General features: G+C 34.9%; 1 non-coding gene across 1 annotated transcript; it reads left to right on the top strand.

Moving 5' to 3' along the window:
• Positions 1 to 4,476: 4,476 nt before the first annotated feature.
• Positions 4,477 to 4,583, top strand: LOC139851162 (small nucleolar RNA R71). Its single transcript, XR_011760520.1, has one exon. It is a non-coding gene; the product is annotated as a small nucleolar RNA R71 (small nucleolar RNA).
• The last annotated feature ends 14,671 nt before the right edge of the window (positions 4,584 to 19,254 follow it).

The following is a 19,254-nucleotide window of genomic DNA, read 5'->3' as shown; positions in this document are numbered from 1 at the left end:
TTAAAAGCTTTACATATTGAATGGATATTGATAATAAATATATGTTCATTTAGAGCACTATCAAATATCCACACACTTGAACGTTGCTTGTCCTCAAGCAATTCAGAACTTGAAATTAAATCACACGAATCACTTCTTTATTCTTCACACTTTATACATTAGTGATTTTGATACGGCGGTATAAACAATGATAGTAACGATGTGGTTTACAGTCCCACATGACTATGAAAATTTAGATCCTTTAAGGAAATTGGATCTTTATGAAAACATTTGATCTTTTGAAAATTCATTCTAGCTTTTACCCTAGATAAGTTTTCTGGAATAACCCTTCACCGGTATTTGCAAAATGTTTTTGTGGGTTTTGTGGGTTTCAGATTTGAAAATTTTAGCTCAAAACTTGTGGTTTTGTGTCACCCACTTGCTAACCTTGTATTACGAAAGCAACACGTCCAGTATACTTGCTCCGTATATTACCTTTCGGTAAACTACCGTCCGATTGTAAAGGAAAGCGTTGAACAAGCAACTGTTAAGGCAATGTCTAATGACATGCAGATGTTCATGGTCCACAACGTGTCGGATGCAATTACTATCCTTTGTAGGAGCAATAGTAAAGATCACCCTATAATTTTTTGGTCTGGGACAAGGTCCTGTCTTTGACCATGCTATGCAACCACCGTTCTTGCGGTTGACACCTGATTTGGTTCAGGTGACCTAATGAATTTCGGTGAATTCTTAGGATTTTACGTTCAATGGTAATGAACGCATTGAAAATAGGTTTTCAGAAAATAAATCGGTTTTAATTTTGATCAAAATATTTTCTCGTTCAAGCTCGAGTTTAGATATCATTGAATTCCATGAGTTTGTAATTCTCAATCTTTAAAGTCAATCTCAAGGATTGAGTAATATCAGGCTTAAAAGCTGATTTTTAATCTTTTAAGGAGATTATCCTTTCTAGGGGTCTGATTCATTAGTCTTATCAAGCTAATTTGCACGGCGCCCTCCCCATTTTACGAGATAGACCCTCTCATGGTTAGGATAAGTCTGACCACTTGGCGACCCTGTTTGATGCTGAGGTCTGTGGATTTCCAGCTGATTTTCGAAAAAAAATTTCAAGGTTTTTCGTAGAATCTACAACTGGTCTGGACGAAAACTTCCTGACCTAAATCAAGAAGCGCGTGTCTTTTTCGGAAGACTTTACTTCCTTTTAATGATGGAATTGATTCATCGTGTAGATCCATCTTTCTTTTAAATATATTACAGTAAATCGGGTAAAACTGATTATTATCGTCCAAAACAAAAGTACCTGCAATAATTTTGTACAAAATATGTGATATATGTTTTAAAGAACTTGGTAAATTCTTCCCACACTTAGCTTTTATTTATTCTTTTCTTTGCCTTTTTATTCTCTTCTATTCCATTTTAAATGAATTCCAGCATTTTGGGTTGTTTCTCCAATCATGTTCTCTCCGAGGTAACAATAATTTCGGCATTAACACCAAGTTTTATCGTTCATAAATATGTATAAACATGATTTTGAATTCATTTAGTTGAAAATTTTTCAAATTTTCACAAAATTTGGCAATTAAACTTAGTGTAAACCCGAGAGAATTTATAACCCTTCCCCACACTTGACATCATGCAATGCCCTCATTTGCATGAAATCAGACTATAATTATAAATTCATGAGGGTGATTAGTGTAGAAAAGTGATTAAAAATACCCAGTTTGAGATTTCTAAGCTCGTTGAATGATAGATGGCGCGCCTCATCGTTCATTTCTTTTGTTGTAATTTCACATATGTTTTGCGTCTTATCGTCAAAATTAGTAGCTTTTGCTAAACTTAATCTTTAAAAGTGCGTTGTTTTACCCTGTTTTGTACATGAGATAAACTACAAACATATATATACATACTATATATATATATATATATATATATATATATATATATATATATATATATATATATATATATATATATATATATGTATATATATATATATATATATTTTATAAAACCTTTATTTATTAAAATAATTTAAATGAATAATTTTTTAAAATTTAGTTTCCTTTTACTTTAGGTAGTTTCGGTAGGTTTACCTAGTCCGTCCCTCGACAAAATTTAAAATTTGTCGTTTTTAAAGCGATTGTTTTAAAAGAAAAGATTTTTGAGTTTTTTTAATTTGTTTGGTATACTTTAGATCAATAAAATTAAAAATAATGATAACAAAATTTTTTGCCCCGCCCTCGGGTAAAGCAATTTCGGTTCCATGACCTAGTCTTCAACTTACGATGAATTTTAGAAATCATTTATTTAAACTTAATGAAATAAAGTAATTTTTGTTTTTTTAAATCACACAAAAATTAAATTTAAAAATGCAAATTAATTTCATACAAAACCTATAAAACAAAAATTCAAAATGGGGTGAGAAAACTAGTTCTTTAGTGTCTGCTAGTGGAAAAGACCAATCGGATTCCATTCTCGGAACTACACGAGAACAGAACAACTAACTCTAGACAGTATTTTCTTTTTAGAACATTTGAATCTCCCCACACTTAGGTAGCCGTGGTGTCGAAATTGTGATTAACCTCATCGTCAATTTCTCTTAGACCATAATCAACTTGCATATCTGTGACTTTTGATTTAAGCCATTGGTCGGATTCCTGTGTAATATCCACAAATTCAGTTAGTTTCGCCTTTTCTTTAGTCGATAGATTGGATACTAACCGGTTACATAACTTAAAGTTCCCCGCGGTTCTGGCATCACGAATCCGTTTAATAAGTTTCTTCATTGAACTATTAATAACGGGGTCATTTAATTTTGTATCAACAACGTGGTTCTTTGTTATCAGGTCATAATTAGGTGTTACTTCATTTTTCCCACACTTAGGCATTTTATTATTGTTAAGCACTACCGTTGGAGTTGGTAAAACAATGTGGTTCTTACCAATCATCTTTGTTGGTTCAACGGTTTTAGTTGGTGGAGATTTAGACTTTCCAATCACAAAGGTGATCGATTTGTCACCATCGCTAAGTGTCATTCTACCTTCTCTTACATCAAATAGCGCCGCAGTGGACGCTAAGAATGGTCGACCTAAAATTAGAGGAATGTTTGAGTCCTCTTCTATGTCAATGACAATGAATTCGACTAGAAAGGTTAAATTACCCACTTGAACGGGTAGGTTGTTAGCAATTCCAATTGGATGCCTAATGGTTTGATCAAAGATTCGAACACTCATTTCCGTTAGACTTAACTCACCTACTCCTAATCTCTTATATAATGAAAGAGGCATAACACTCACACTTGCACCTAAATCTGCTAGTGCATCATACATGACACAATCACTAAGTAGACAAGGAACAATAAATTCACCCGGATCACCCAACCTGGGTGGAGGTTTTGGTGGAACTGTCTTCACCGGGTTTATCTTTACAGTTTTTTTTTCTTGTACTTTCTTATTCTTCTTCTTCTTTCCAGAGGTATCAAAAACTTTATTACCTATTACTTGCTCATACTCAACTCCTTTTCTTGGAAACGAAATGGGTGGTCTGTATGGAGCCACCACTGGCTTTACATACTCGGGTGGTGGTGGTGTTGTAACTTCTTCATTGTTACTCACATCTAAAACCTTCCCATCTTCTGGAGCTGGTTTTTCAGAATTTGTTGACACCATATTAACATTCTCATTCCGAGGATTTACTTCAGTATTACTCGGTAGCTTTCCTTGTTCCTTCTCACTCATCATGCTAGCAAGAGTACCTATGTGTTTTTCTAGATTCAAAATGGAAGCTTGTTGAGTTCTTAATGACTTATCAAACCTCTCATTTGTTTGGGTTTGAGATGTAATAAATTGTGTTTGAGATTCCATTAGCTTTGCCATCATTTCTTCTATATTTGACTTTTTCTCTTCGGTTTGTTGAGGTGGTTTATACAAGCTAGGTTTTTGTTGATTGAAAGTGTTGTTTTGAGTTGGTTGGTTATTCGGACCTTGTTGGTTGTACGAGTTATTGTTAGGTCCATTTGGATTGTAAAGAATGTTTTGATTTCGATTAAAGTTTGGCCTTGGAGGTTGATAATTATTTCCCGGCCTTTGGTTCATGTAGGAAACATTCTCACCTTGTTCCATTGTTTGCTCAATGTGGCAATCTTTCGTTAAGTGTGGTCCACTGCATTGCTCACAACTGATTTGTATTGCGAGAATATCTTTAGTCATCTTTTCCATTCGTCTCTCGAAAGCATATTTTTTTGCGGAAACGGAATCAAAGTCATGGCTATAATCGGCTCTAGCCACTTTAGATGAACGAAAGATATCTTTTTCTTGGTGCCACTCATGTGAGTGGGAGACTGTGTTATCAATAATTTTGTGAGCTTCAGTTGCGGTTTTCTTAATAATGGAACTACCAGCTGCTATATCGATGTCTTTTCGTGTAGTAATGCCGCATCCTTGGTAGAATATTTGTACTATTTGATAAGTGTCTAAACCATGTTGCGGACATCCTCTTAACAACTTTTCAAATTTTTTCCACGCCTCATATAAAGTTTCATTTGGCTTTTGTGTGAACGTAACAATTTCTCCTTGAAGTCTCACGGCTTTAGATGCCGGAAAGAATTGTTTAAGAAAATTTTCAACTAAAACATCCCATGTATCAATCGCCCCTTCAGGTAACGATTCTAACCAATCTTTGGCTTCTCCCTTTAAAGTCCAGGGTAATAACATGAGATAGATCTGTTCATCATCAACTTCTCTGATTTTAAATACAGTACAGATCCTATTAAAGATTCGAAGATGTTCGTTTGGATCTTCTTTTGGCGTACCACTATATTGGCATTGATTAGTTACCATGTGTAGGATTTGTCATTTGATTTCATAATCTGGCGCATTAATGTCTGGCTTAATAATGGCGTGACCTTGGCCAGTGCGTGTAGCTCTCATTCGGTCTTCCATACTTAGGGGTTCCGTTATTTCCATAATTGAATTTGTTGAATAAGAATTAATAGAGGATTCTGATTTAACGGTTTCTTCCTCGACAATCTCTGGATGAGTAATTTATGGTTCAGAAGGAATGATTAGTGGTTCAGGATCTCTGAATTGTCCTTGAATATCCTCAGGATTCTCAATTGTGAGGTCAGGGTCAAAAAATGGATTATCGGAAATTTGAATTGGAGTACTTGGTTAACTTGATTACGATTCTAAAGAAAAATCAACGGCGACAATGTTGGCTAGATGTCTTGATCGAGTTACAGGTGGTGAACGTATGAAAGGTGGTGAACGTTTTGCTTGGTGCATTCACTGAATATCCTATTAGTTATAAAGATAAAAATTATAATATTTATCAAATTAATAGAATTTTCTGATTTTGCCCACGTTTCGAATAGCCAATAGATGCAGCAGGTAGCCAGGACCCCTTAAATCGAAAGCCCACAACTCGCCACTAACAAATCCAACTATTACTACGAACCAGAAAATTTTGGATATCTATCAATTTAACCGCTTAAAATAATTTTTTTCGTCGAAGTTTTAAGAAGATAAAGAAAATTATGTGTCCTAAAAACTAGAGCGTAGAAATGAGAAAGAAAAAGAGTGCGTCGAAAAACGTCGAAAAATAAAAATTGAAAAATAAAAATAAGAAAGATAAACGTCGAAACTTAAAAGTCTAAAAACTAAATCTAAAAAGTTGCGCCTAAAGGTATTAAAGCTTAAAAGGAAATCTATATCCAAAACGGCAATAACTTAAAAGGCACTAAAATATATAAACGGCGTCACAAAATTCTAAAGCACCTAAATCTTAATCTAAAGAAAAAGCACTTAAGGGATTTTACGGCAAAGCCTAAAAACTAGAAATATAAAAATATTTGTTCGATGAATGTTTATAGTTTGTATCTTCATGAATCTTTATAGTTTGTATCTTCATGATTGTTCAAGATCAAACTTTATAGTTTGTATCTTCATGAATCTTGTTTCTTCCATCTTTGTTTGATGAGAAATCAAGAACAAGGATCTAAGTATTATAAAGATTTAAAGTTCATAAGCTTTATAATCATACTTGTGTTCATGTTTTGTAAACTTAAGTTTTATTTTCTTAAGGATCCAAGCTTTGGCTTGAATCCTCTTAAGTATGAACAAACATGAACTTGTTACTTGTAACTTTAGTTTATTTCTTCATTTTATGTATTTTAAATTCGTGATGTATTATTTGGTCAAGTATTACTAGTTAATCTTGATCTCATTTTTCTTGAAACTAAAGATTAAACTTTGTAAGTTCAAGAACATAGAAGTTTAACTTCTAGTTATAACTTCATACACTTATGTTGGATCTAAGTTTCTATAACTTATGGTCTTCCAATTTTGTTGTAAACAAGGGCTTATAAGCTTATATACATTTTGCAAGATGAAAATCTAAGTTTCATAACTTATGGTTTTATGAAAGTAAAGATCCAAGTTCTATAACTTAGGATCTAACTTAAGAACACCAGATCTAGACTTTCTAGTCTAGGATCTTTTAGATCTAACTAAGATCTAAGTTCTACAACTTAATATCTTGTTTATTTTAGTTTACATTCAAGTTTATAGCTTAATGTTACTACTAGAACTCATGTATGTGTCGGATCTAAGATCTTGATGTAACTTTGGTTCATCAACCTTCATACAATGCATAATTGAGTTGTGCTACATATCTTAGACATACACTAGTTTTATGATGGTCAAAACTTGGTAAAGATGATGCAAACACATCAACGACTTGTACACTTGAAGCTATAAGCATCAAGGAGGAGAACCGTGATGAGCATCAAGCACCAAGAACCCACCGGAACACTTTCCTTGCTGTTTTCTGGGTCTGATCAGTAACCTGGGCTACTGGAAAAGTTGATTTCCAGTTAGTTTGGTTCGAGTATATGATTTTCCGTTTAGGCCTCGTCTCAATCTGAGTTACGGTTTAGGATTTATGGCCTTCCGAAAGTCGCTACACCCTTTTAACGTTGTGCTGAAATTTCTGACCTACTAGCACTTAAACCGTCGTCACGGTCAAACTAAGACGAGTTTTGTTCTAGAAATTGGGCAGCAACTAGGGGACTCATATATGCAGCAATAGCCACTGGTCTCACCTCATTTAAGTTTGTATAGAGGTCGCGGCGGCTGAACGAAATCAGTCTTTGTTTTAAACTTGATTGAAACTTACTTTGCACTTTTTGATTAATGATGAATGATGATGATACTTAAGACCTAATTTACATACTTTTAAACCTTTGGAAACGATTTACTGACTTAGTAACTTTTGACTTAGGTTGAGAACCTTTCGTGTGACGACCCGGAAATTTCCGACCAAATTTAAACTTAATCTTTATATGATTTCAACAAGATAAGCAAAGTCTGTAATATTGAGTCTCGAAAGTTTTGAAATTATATTCACGTAATCAATTACCCTTTTGGCTGTTCCTGACGATTCACGAACAATTACTTGTATATAGATAGGTATATATAAATTCTATACATAATGAATATGGTAATAATTTATAAGTATTATATGAAAGAATTTATAATATTTCATTTTGATAATTATGTATTAATATTAATTTGTTATATTAATGATGTTATTATTATTAGTATCATTATCATTATTAACACTATATCTAATAATTATTATCATTTATAATTATTATTAACATTATTACTAATATTAATATTATTACTATGATAATTATTATTATTAATGTTAAAAGTATTATTATTAGTAATATATATTAAATATAAATTATAATAATAATTAGTTAGAAGAATCTATTCCCTATCAATCAATTTGTTTATGTATTACCCGTGAATTGAATCCACACTTAATGTAAATGAGATGTACTGTGTTTAATTGGTGATTGAGCCTTTCTGTTAGATGTCTATCTATCCTTGTCTATCACAAGAACCCACTTAATTTGTTTGTTGCAATCATCGAATAAAGGTATCAAATTAACTCATATTATATATTTTTTTCCCTTTTGAGTCACCGAACAAAACAAAGAACATTCACGAGACTTTAACTTGTGATACTAACTTGTGTTTATATGTAAAAAGAATCCTATATTACCGTGTTTGCATTCTTAACATCAAACTTAATTACATACAAGAGACATATGAGATATATGAACCCATATCACTCCACCTCTATATTTGTATTTCTTCTTCCTTCTCCTTCTTCAATAACTCGACACCCTGGAGACCACCACAAACCACCACGATATATATCTCAATCTCTCTCTCTCTGTCTTATTCCCTCCCTTAAACAACCATCGATCACCATCAACTTAAAACAACCACCACCTTCCAATATTACAAACACCACTTCACGTTACTGCTGTAACCATGAACCATCAAGATGATAACCACCATCCAAACACCCTTCAACTGTTCCTTGTTTCTGTCTGCTGCTGTACGTACTGTTTTTGTCAAGGAAATCCAACCCAAAACGAACCACAATCCTCACCAACCATTGAGCTGCTGCCTTCCTGTCCGACATGTTACTGCTACAATTCGAGATCACCATCATAAGGTCCATAACCATCAACTTTCCCTTACTGGTTTATCTACTCACACCACCATCGAAACTATACTTTTCTGTAAACAACCCATGAAAATCCACTTTTTATATTTATATTTTTGTTTCCTGTTTCAATCATGAAAACCATCAACACCTCGATACATCACCATATTGGTTTTTCCATTTCCTATTTGGAAATCATCATCACCTCAACCATCATCCCTTAAACCAATATTAAACTCGATCACTGCATATGTTTCTTGTTTTTCGATCTCAACAAACCGTCACAACCTCACTCGTTCACCATCTCACCACCAACTTTCTTTTTATCTCATTTCAAATCAACACCAAACCCATTTGATGATGCAACCACCATGTGCCATTGACAACAAACTGCCACCATTTTATTTCACCACCACCGAACATCCTTAGAACCACCCTTCATCTTCAACGAACCATCTCACCACCTTCGTAAAACCCATAATTATTAAAATTCAGTTTTTGCAATCTTAACCACCACCATCGTGATTCATATTTTTGTTGCTCTTCTCTTCATCGTAAACCATCAACCTCCACATCACAAAGTTACCAGCTACTGTATGTTTCTACTAATTCTGCTCAGCGAAGAAAATGAATAGAAAAGGTGTAGTATGTGTACACAATTTTGAATTGTTATCATGAATTTATAGGTCTTCAATGCCTCCACTAGTGCCCTGATTTATAATGCACGTTCTCTCTCTATATTTCTTATTAACCGACATTTATCATGTGGATAACCCCACTTGAACAATAAAGGAAGATGAAATCGAGTAAGTGGATTAATTAGATCATCTATTTTATTTGTTTAGACCAAGCAATTAGTGATATTTTGTGATGACGTGTGTTCTTCTTTGCTTGTGGTGGGACGACAAACACACTTGTTTAATTAACTCGTTTATACATGTTAGGTATAAATAATTTACTTGGGCCGTGATTAGTGTTGATGATGGACCAAAATTTTGATATAACTATTATGGTGGGACGAATCTAATAGTCATGGACAACAAGTGGGTTAATCAAAAGAAGGCATATCATATTTTTTCTCTTTTACCTAACAAACGTGGAATCAAACGTCACATGGCAGACAAAAGGGGGTCACGTTCCATTACTTTTAAAGTACCATTGTTGAATTGAGAAAAGCACATGAATATGATATGGGAATTAAGATAATAACTACATGCTAGTGATAATGATGCTTCCTTGCTGATCGTGTTAATGAAACGAGGGTTATAGAGATCACATAGGCCAAGAATTATAATCTCTGCTGTTGGGCCGAATGAGTTCTTCTTTTTTTTTTGAACTAGGCAATATGAGCCGTGTATTGTTTGTGTTGTTGGGCCAATAAGATAAAGATCAAAAATAGAAACCGGTATAGAATATAGATGATGATTAGGGTGATGATAATATAAGTGTTAGGACCCCGAAGTTGTATAGTGTAAATGTGAAATAAGCTTAAATGAAGGTTCCTTAGAAGAGGGCTATATAAGGAACCTAAGTAGTCCTAATTAGATAGCCATTGCATTGTAACCGAGTTCTAGAAGCTGTGGAATGTAATTTTACCGATTCTCTCTAATACCGAGTCTCATTCTTACATACCGAATCTCTCTTTATCTTATCATTTCTCTCAATCTCAACATGATCTGACCTATCATTTGATATCAGAGCAAAAGCTTTTAAGCATCAATCCGAATATCGTGTGAATCTTCATACTCATCTTCGAATCTTCATCAAATCTTCATACTTATCTTCAAATCTTCATCCAATCTTCATACACATCTTCATATCTTCATCAAAATTTTTTTTTATACCTAATCTTCATATATTCAAATCAAAATTTACCGAATCCTACATTTTATTCCTGACAACTACAGTACCGAATCTGACAATTACTGTACACTTACCTCTCTCTTCTGACTCATACAGTACATAAAAGATTGGAAATACCGAATCTTATTTTTCAGCTACTGTATCTACAGTGATTAGTCAAAACATCTATCATCTTTCTTCCTCAATAACTGTACATCGAACTAATAAACAAAAAAAAAAAGAGTACCGAATCTGATCTATCTCTCTCCACTGTATACATCGAAGATCAGTTTCATCTCTCTCTATATTCTCCTTCAACATCGATCTATCTATCTCTATCAAAATCATAAACATCGATTCATAATCAACATCGATTATCATTTTAACCTTCAATAAATCACAAGAACAGATTCATCCTCTTCGAGCACATATTCGGGTTGATTTAGTCTCTAGATCAGTCTAGCTGTTATGAGATCAAATTAATCACAGATTGAAGTTCGTGTTCATCATCTATAACTACGAGAAGCTTCAATTCGAACTAACAATAACCTGAGATTGTTGATTCAAGTTCGTTTGACTTTTACTAAAAGTCAAAGATTAACAAATTGATTTGATTCGGTTGTTTTCAGCTTACAGTGATTATCATCAAGCATTCAGAGGAGGATTTAAAGCAACTTTTATGTGTATTTCAGATCCAGAAAGAGATTAGATCTCAAAATCGATGTTCATGTTCATCTTCAAAAGTCGATTGGTGTTTATCAGAGATTTCTGAAAATTATTGCTGTTTTGATTCATGTTCTTTTACTGAAGGTGTTCATAGAGACTGTTAGAATCATTTTCAATTGATTTAAAACTTCAATTTGATCGAATTGAAATTTTCTTCAAGGTTGAAGATGGTTACTGTGATGCCCCGTACAAAACCATCGTGTACGAATCATCAACAACAGGATCATTACAAGGTTAAGTACTATATGCTGTAATTAAAGAAGTTGCATTCACGATAAAAAGGTGATGTCATAACCGACATCAAATGTTTTACATTTCAAAAGCATGCTTCACTAAGTATAAGCAAATAAATAAGTGTACGTGACCCCAAAGGTTGTTACATAACATAGTTTCAAAAGTAAATAAGTTTGAATGCAAGATAAGTAGTCATGCGAAAACAACTCTAAGCAGCGGGTTCTACAGCACGACTAGTACATAGCAGAAGCAACCTCAAGCACCTGAGAAATACATGCTTAAAAACGTCAACACAAAGGTTGGTAAGCTATAGTTTAAGTATAACAGTATGTAAGGTAGGCCACGAGATTTCAGTGCTACAAAGAGCGTTTCAAAACAGTATGATAAAGTACATGTTAACCGTGGGCACTTGGTAACTAACTTAACGTTTATACCCCCTGAAAGTACACTTGGCAAGTGCGTATGTCTATGAAGTATTAAACACTCGTTAAATGCTAGCGCTACTAGCCCGAGTGGGGATGTCAAACCCTATGGATCCATATCTAAGATTCGCGTTCACGGTTCAAAAACCAATGATTAAACGTTACCGAGCTAAAGGGAATGTTTCTGCCGTTATATAACCCACACATATATAAAGTTTAAGTACTCGTGCCTAGTATGTAAAACATAAAATCCGCATGTATTCTCAGTTCCCAAAATAAGTTTAAAGTAAAAAGGGAATGCTAAAACTCACAATGATATGTAGCGGTAAAGTAGTAGTCGGGAAAGGTGTGCAAGTAAACGGTCCGAGGTCCTCAACCTAAGTCAAATAGTACTAAGTCAGTAAATTGTCTTAATAAGTTTAAAATTATGTATTTAAGGTCTTAAGGGTCATCATCATTCATCATCAAACAAAAGGCGTAAAGTAAGTTTCATTTATGAAAGTAGTTTAAAACAAAGTCTGACTTCAGTCAGTCACCACGGCCTCTACCCTTACTGAATTAAGGTGAGACCAGTGGCCATGGCTCCGTCTATGAGTCCCTTATGTGTGGTAAAATTTACAGAAGCAAACTCATCTTGGTTTGACCGTGGCGGTGGTCTAAGTGCGAGTAGGTCAGAAATTTGAGGGCCATAAATCCTAAACCGTAACTCGGATTAAGACGAGTCCTATATGAAAAGTTATCTACTCGAAAAGTTCTATCTAAAAATAAAGGTTAGAACAGCCCAGGTCTACTGGTCTATTCCAGAAGCATCAGGTCAGTAGGTTTTGGACAGAAGCAGTGAGTTTAAAAGGGTTCCGGAGCTCTTGGTGCTTGATGTTCATCATGGTTCTCATCCTTGATGCATATAGCTTCAAGTGTACAACTCATTGATGTATCTACATCATCTTAACCAAGTCTTGACCATCATAACCCATGTGCAAGTCTAAGACATGAAGCACAACTCACTTAAGAGTTGCATGAAGTTTGATGAACCAAAGTTACATCAAAGTCTTAGGTTTGACACTTACATGAACTATAAACTTGAAAGTTAACTAACTAATCAAGATCATAAGTAGTATAACATAGTTCTTAGTTAGATCTTGAAGATCCAAGACTCAAAAGTCTAGATCAAGCATAAGTATACAAAGTTATAATTAAAAAGTTTCCTTTATATGTTCTTGAACTTTAAAGTTAACTTTAAGTTCAAGATTAATGAGATCAAAGTTAACTTGTAACATTTGACCAACAAGAACATAAATAATGAAATTAAAATGCAAGTAAGTGAAGTAAATAGCTAAGTAAACAAGTAATTAAGTTCATGGTTTGCATACTTTAAAGATTTAGAAAGTAAACATTAAGTTCACTTCATGTACTTCAAGTATGAGTTACAATACAAGAACTTCAAATCTTTTGACATAATGTATGTAGAACATAACTAGGTAGTTAGTTCTTGTATGTTCTTGAAAATACAAGATATTATGAAGAATCAAACTAGTAAGTTTGATTCTTGAAAGCTAGTAATTAAGTAACAAGAAACTACAAAGCAAGTAATTAATAACAACTAGTAATTACAAGTAATCAAACAACAAGTAACAAAAGATGATGATGATGATGATGATTTGGTGTCTCTTGGTTTCGGTTTTGGCAAGAAGAAAAGAGAGAAAGAATGCTCAAGTTACTTACCAAAACTAGAGAGAAAGAGAGAAAAATAAGTTGCAAGGTTGAAGTGTTTTGGATAGTGAGAGAATGAGGGTGTAAGTATTACAAAAAAAATGAAATAAATCTCCTTGGTTCCCTCCCTATGTCGACGGCCAGCAGCATCCTCAAAGGGGGAGGGTGTTGTTTGGTGGATACAAGCATGAAAAGTTCATAAAGGTGGTTAAAGGATGGCTATGCATGGGGATTAAGACATAACTAGATTCCTTTTGTAAATGACTAACTAGTTACACTTTGAAACTAATACTTACATGTAGTATGGGCTAACTAAGTCCACTAGTAGTGTAGGGTGGGCTTTGAAGTCCAATAACATGAGTCCATTACACTAACAAAGCCCAAGTTCAAATAAATCACAAGTTAAACCAATTAAAGCCCAAGTAACTAACTAATAGCCTTAGTTAATTAAAATGATTAATAAATTTAATCATGAATGTAAATAATATCTAAAAATATTATTCGTGAAAGTTCCGGGTGTCACAAAGACGTTTCGGGCACTTAAAAGTCAAGTACGGGCAATCATGGTAACATGTAAATGTAATAACATACATTCGTTTAATCACACGTATTAATAATAATAATTATTAATAAATAAACGTTGGAAATTCCAGGGTCGATACATTACCCACCTGTTAAAGAAAATTTCGTCCCGAAATTTAAGCTGAGGTAGATGGAGGAGTCGGGAAAAGGTGAGGATACTTCTGCATCATTTGATCCTCTCGCTCCCAAGTAAACTCAGGTCCTCGTTTGGCATTCCATCGCACTCGGACGATCAGAATCTTGTTGCGTTTCAAAGTTTTGATCTCACGATCCATAATCTCAACAGGCTCTTCCACGAAGTGGAGTTTGTCGTCAATCGTAAGTTCCTCAAGTGGTATGATAAGTTCAGGTGCAGCAAGACACTTTTTCAGGTTTGACACGTGGAAGGTAGGATGAACTGAGCTCAATTGTGCTGGTAGATCTAAACGGTAAGCAACGGGTCCAACACGTTCCAAGATCTCAAAAGGACCAATGTATCGTGGGTTTAACTTCCCACGTTTTCCAAAACGGATCACACCTTTCCAAGGTGCAAACTTTAACATTACACGGTCGTCGACGTTGAATTCAAAGTCTTTACGTTTAAGATCAGCATAACTCTTCTAACGATCACGGGCAGTCTTAAGTCTAGCTTGAATCTGAGCAATCTTCTTCGTCGTTTCGTGGACTACCTCGGGTCCGGTGATTTTCTTTTCGCCTACTTCGGCCCAACAAATAGGAGATCGGCACTTACGGCCATACAATGCTTCAAAAGGTGCAGCATTAATGCTAGAGTGATAACTGTTGTTGTACGAGAATTCGGCGAGTGGTAAATGCCTTTCCCAGGCCTTTCCAAAATCAATGACACATGCACGCAGCATGTCCTCCAAGGTCTGAATCGTTCATTCACTTTGCCCGTCAGTCTGAGGATGATAAGCAGTACTCATGTCAAGACGAGTTCCCATGGCTTCTTGCAAAGAACGCCAAAATCTAGAGGCAAAACGGGGATCGCGATCGGAGATGATCGATAAAGGTACACCGTGTCGTGATACAACCTCCTTGATGTATAACTGAGCAAGTCTTTCCATCGTATCTGTTTCCTTCATCGCTAGAAAGTGTGCAGATTTGGTAAGGCGGTCAACAATAACCCAAATAGTATCGTATCCACCCACCGTCTTCGGCAGCTTAGTAATGAAATCCATTGTGATCCTTTCCCACTTCCATTGTGGGATCTCCGACTGTTGGAGTAAACCAGAAGGTCTCTGATGTTCGGCTTTAACTTTCGAACAAGTCAAACACTTCCCAACATAAGTTGCAACGTCCTTCTTAAGATTCGGCCACCAATACTGTTCTTTAAGGTCGTGGTACATTTTTCCCGCTCCAGGATGAATCGAATATCTCGACTTGTGTGCTTCATCAAGTATTAGGTTTCGTAGATCTCCATAATAAGGTACCCAAATTCTTCCGGCATAACATCGGAGTCCAGACTCCCTAACCTCGAATCGAGAGACAAGTATGTTCAAATGTTCGTGAGATATATTCTCCTCCTTGAGAGCCTCAACTTGGGCTACTCTGATCTGGCTGTTGAGGTTCGAATGGATGGTGATGTTCAGAGCCCTAACACGGAGAGGTGTCGTCCTCTCCTTTCGGCTTAAAGCGTCAGCTACAACATTGGCCTTGCCAGGGTGATAACGGAGTTCACAATCGTAGTCGTTGAGCGTCTCGATCCATCGATGCTGTCTCATATTCAGTTGCTTCTGATCAAAGATATGCTGGAGACTCTTGTGATCGGTGAAAATAGTGCTCTTAGTTCCATACAAATAATGTCTCCACAATTTAAGCGCAAAGACAACGGCTCCAAGTTCAAGATCATGCGTAGTGTAGTTCCGCTCGTGAATCTTCAATTGGCGGTAGGCATAGGCAATAACCTTTGATCGTTGCATCAGTACACAACCAAAACCACTCTTCGATGCATCACAATAAACAACGAAATCGTCACTGCCTTCGGGAAGCGATAGAATAGGTGCGGAGGTTAACTTCTTCTTCAAAGTTTGGAATGCTGATTCGTGTGTGGGTTCCCAAATGAACTTCTTCCCTTTGTGAGTCAGCGCGGTCAAAGGACGCGCAATCAGAGAAAATCCTTCGATGAATCTTCGGTAATAACCGGAGAGACCTAGGAATTGGTGAATATGCGTCTGAGTAGTGGGGGTCTCCCACTTGCTGATGGCTTCAATCTTGGCGGGATCAACTTTGATACCCTGGTCGCTTACAACATGACCCAAAAATTGTACTTCCTTCAACCAAAATTCACACTTGGAGAATTTGGCGTAAAGTTGCTCTTGTCTTAAGAGTTCAAGCACTAATCGGATGTGTTGCTCATGTTCTTCTTCACTCTTAGAGTAGATGAGGATATCATCTATGAAGACGATAACAAACTTGTCCAAGTAAGGCTTGCAGACACGATTCATGAGGTCCATGAACAGGGCAGGTGCATTTGTCAAACCGAATGGCATCACGAGAAACTCATAATGACCATAACGGGTCCTGAATGCAGTTTTCATCACGTCACTTTCCTTCACCCTCAGCTGGTGATATCCGGATCGCAAATCGATCTTTGAATAAATGCTCGATCCTTGTAGTTGATCAAAAAGATCGTCAATTCGTGTAAGAGGATACCGATTCTTGATAGTCAGTTTGTTGAGTTCACGGTAGTCGATACACATACGGAAGGATCCATCCTTCTTCTTCACAAACAGAACAGGTGCACCCCAAGGCGAGAAACTTGGTTGGATAAATCCACGGTCAAGTAGTTCTTGTAGTTGACTCTGTAATTCTTGCATCTCGGAAGGTGCGAGTTGATAATGCTAAAAACGAACATATATTTCATAGCATTATTCCTCAAGAAAGACAAGATTTTAGTTGGTATTGTTCGATTTACAAGCGATATTCGTTTAAATTTTAAAAAGAGAAGATAAAAGGCAGATTCGACAAATTGAAGACAAAAAGGTCCAAAGAGCTAAAAAGTACAAGATACAATTAAAAAGGTTCAAAATATTGATGAGGAACGTCTCAAAATGACAAGAGTACAAGTTACAAGACGCAAAGTACACGATATAAAATAATACGCGAAGACGTCCGAAAATCCGGAACCGGGACCTAAGCCAAGAAGAAACGCCCGACGCAACGGACCAAAAATATCTAGTCTACTATGCACAAGAATATAATATAATATATATATAATTATATATTATATTATATATTATTATTATATTACGTCGGCAAGAAGAAAACAAACCAATTTGGCTGGATCCAGGGTGGCCATGCGACTCGCATGGCCAGAGGCACAAAATCCATGCGAGTCGCATGGTGTGAAAATGCTGGTCAGGTCCTATATAAAGCCAGTTTTCTGCCGAGTTTTAAACACAGAATATCTATCTCTCTCTCAATATATACGTAATATATATATAATTTATATTTTAATTTTAATTTTAAATCCTAATAATAAGGGTATGTTAGCGAATGTTGTAAGGGTGTAAGTCGAAATTCTGTCCGTGTAACGCTACGCTATTTTTAATCATTGTAAGTTATGTTCAACCTTTTTATATTAATGTCTCGTAGCTAAGTTATTATTATGCTTATTTAAAACGAAGTAATCATGATGTTGGGCTAATTACTAAAATTGGGTAATTGGACTTTGTACCATAATTGGGGTTTGGACAAAAGAACGACACTTGTGGAAACTAGACTATGGGCTATTAATGGGCTTTATATTTGTTTAACTAAATGAAAGTTTGTTAATGTTAATATAAAGATTTACAATTGGGCGTCCCTATAAAATACCATATACACTCGATCGGACACGATGGGCGGGGTATTTATATGTACGAATAATCGTTCATTTAACCGGACACGGGAATGGATTAATAGCCACTAGAATAATTAAAACAGGGGTGAAATTACATTCAAGGGTAATTGGTGTAATTGTTAACAAAGTAGTAAAACCTTGGTTTACACGCAGTCGATAACCTGGTGTATTCATTAAACAAAGTATTAAAACCTTGTTACAATTCGAATCCCCAATTAGTTGGAATATTTAACTTCGGGTATAATAATAATTTGACAAGGACACTTGCAATTTATATTTATGACTGATGGACTGTTATAGACACAAACCAGACGGACATATTGAATAATCCAGGACAAAGGACAATTAACCCATGGGCATAAAACTAAAATCAACACGTCAAACATCATGATTACGGAAGTTTAAATAAGCATAATTCTTTTATTTCATATTTAATTTCCTTTATTTTATATTTAATTGCACTTCTAATTATCGCACTTTTATTTATTGTTATTTAATCGCACTTTTAATTATCGTACTTTTTAATTATCGCAATTTTATTTTATTTTTTATTATTCGCAATTTCATTATCGTTATTTACTTTACGCTTTAATTTAAGTCTTGTATTTATTTTAAATTTTACATTAGGTTTTAACTGCGACTAAAGTTTTAAAATCGACAAACCGGTCATTAAACGGTAAAAACCCCCCTTTATAATAATAATATTACTTATATATATATTTGTATTTTTATAAAAGTAAACTAATATAGCGTTGAGCTTTGTTTAAAGATTTCCCTGTGGAACGAACCGGACTTACTAAAAACTACACTACTGTACGATTAGGTACACTGCCTATAAGTGTTGTAGCAAGGTTTAAGTATATCCATTCTATAAATAAATAAATATCTTGTGTAAAATTGTATCGTATTTAATAGTGTTTTCTGCTAAAATTAATAACTATTTTATATACACCCCGCTGCACATCAAGTATTTTTGGCGCCGCTGCCGGGGAACGCCGAAGCGAAACGTCAATATAAAAAAAAAAAAAAAATTTATATTTTAAGTTTTAATTAGTTTTTGTTATATATATATTTTTGTTTAAAAATTATAAAAATTAAAAAGATAAAAAAAAAGTATTTTAAGTATATTTTTAAGTTTTTCTTTTATTTTTACAAAATTATAAAGTATTTTAAGTTTATTTTTAAGTTTTTATTTTAATTATATATATATATTTTATTTAAATTTAAAACAGAAAAAAAGAAAATAAAATATTAAATATTACGTTGAACCTGTCATTTGACCCCCTGATTTAAACCTGCAAGGCAGGTCATGCGACTCGCATGACCCACCCCCTTATTCCATGCGACTCGCATGAAGGGGTTGACCAGGCC

This window comes from Rutidosis leptorrhynchoides, chromosome 5, assembly GCF_046630445.1.
Source record: "Rutidosis leptorrhynchoides isolate AG116_Rl617_1_P2 chromosome 5, CSIRO_AGI_Rlap_v1, whole genome shotgun sequence".
In the NCBI taxonomy this organism is placed as follows: domain Eukaryota; kingdom Viridiplantae; phylum Streptophyta; class Magnoliopsida; order Asterales; family Asteraceae; genus Rutidosis; species Rutidosis leptorrhynchoides.
This window is presented reverse-complemented; position numbering and strand designations above follow the sequence as displayed.